The sequence below is a fragment of the Suncus etruscus genome, chromosome 5 (assembly GCF_024139225.1).
Source record: "Suncus etruscus isolate mSunEtr1 chromosome 5, mSunEtr1.pri.cur, whole genome shotgun sequence".
Taxonomy (NCBI): domain Eukaryota; kingdom Metazoa; phylum Chordata; class Mammalia; order Eulipotyphla; family Soricidae; genus Suncus; species Suncus etruscus.
In genome coordinates, this window is record NC_064852.1 from 138,448,664 (window position 1) to 138,450,706 (window position 2,043).

Sequence of the window (2,043 nt, forward strand, 5' to 3'; positions counted from 1 at the left end):
ACAGAGTAAAAACTAGAGTCTAAATACTGTAATTGAGAACAAAATTGTATCTGGTCTCTTTCATTTTACTCTTACCAGCAAAGTTCCAACTAATTAAGATTTAATTTGCTGCAACCAACTCAAGAATTACCTTGTTGCCTAAATTGCATACAACTCATTACATTCTTGTTCTATGTAGGAGTATTGGTTATTTTATTTTTTGAAACTTAGATCTAACCACTTTATCAAAGTCTAATCTTGTGAAACAAGAATATTCAAAAGTCATGTTTCCAGCAACCATCATTGGTAGGGTTGTGATGAGAAAGAAACCCTCTTCCACGGTTTCTGGGAATGTTTTCTGATTCTGCTACTCTGAAAAGCAATGCAGATCTATAGAAAATATAACTACAAAATAATTCAGAATTATTACTTATTAATACTCCTTCTCTTTATCCCAATATGAAAATATTGTAACTGTAAAGATATAGAGGATTTCACACATGGTAGAATAGTCAAGAATACCCAAGATATGGACACAATTCAAATCTCTTAATACAGATGAATGTATCAAGAAGTTCTGGTATATGTACCTTATTAAATATTATGTAGATCTAAGAACAAAATGGTGCAATTTGAAGCAACAAGAATAGGTCTAGAGAATATCATGCTGAGTAAAATCAGGAAGTTAAGAATAGATGCAGAATGAACTCTCATGGGTGATGGGGTGGGACCTATAGATACATAGCAATCTAGCAGCACAAGGCTATAAAACACTCAAAGTAAGAACTGAACCACACAATTGAGTTGTAGGGAGGAGTTTTAGAGTCCTTGGGAGAGGGACTCTATTAATAACAGGTGTGATTGTTCAAAACATTTGAATAAAATTTTAAAACTTTTAAAACCACTATTTTTAAAACTTGTGTTTGCTTTATATGTCCATGTGCAATTTACCTCATAAAGAGAAAGGAGTCTTCAAATTTAGATTTATTATCTTTTGGTCAGTTGTTGTCCATGAAACATTTGACTAGGACATTTATATATATGCATATATATACATATATATATATGAAACATGTAGAAAGAGAATAATTAAGAGGTGATTCTGATGACTTATTAAAGCTTTTTAGCAAATTCTATTGATATTCTGAATTGAAATTTCTTTGTTTTAGGGTGCAATTACATATTAAACATTGCAAGATATTTAGCAACATCTTTGATCTCTACCACGTAGAGACCTCCTTCTGAATGACAAGCTTTTTAGACAGCCAAATGTTTAGGTATTCCAAAATTAGTTCTTCTTTGAGAACCCATCCTGATCATATCTTTGACTACAATTCGAATTGTCCCATTGATTGCTGTTATTGACTTTGTCTTTTGTTTTGATTTCCATTTTTGGTCAGCATTGCTATGCTCAGTGCTTACTTACTACAGGCGCTACATTTAGGGTTTGGGGAATCATACGCTGTATATAGGACCAATAGCAGTCAATAGTGTGCAAAGCAAATCCTTTACTTCCTATACTATTGCTCTGGCCCCATGATGCTTGTTTTGAGAAAGTTACATGGTTTCTTTGATTTAAAAAGCTGAAGTTATAATTTTGCTTTTGTTTTTTAGTATGTGCCTAAAGAGAAAATGTTACTTGCCATGACCAGAAAGAAAAATGTGACTCTCTTGAATTAAATATAAATGTGGCAGTCAAAATAAAATTTATAACTATTGTTCATGTTTTTAGAAAAAAATATTATTCCTTGCAAATGAAATTTTAAGTGTAGATATTTTTAACACAGACACATACTGAAAAAGTTAGCTTTCTGATTAGTAGTTTCAGCTAATCCTACTTTCTCGTTTGTCACATGAAAAGTGTCTAAGTTTTTTTAATGCCCTAACCTCTTCCATTTATGTGGACATTTGCAGAAGCTTTTCTCTCTAATAGAAATAAATCCTCTTCAGTCTCCTTATCCTCCCTTCTGTCATAATAAACACTGCAAAATCTTTCTCAACTGGATATTTCTTTTTTACTATAATTACCTCCTGAAAATTTCAACTAAAGTGATATTTTGGAAC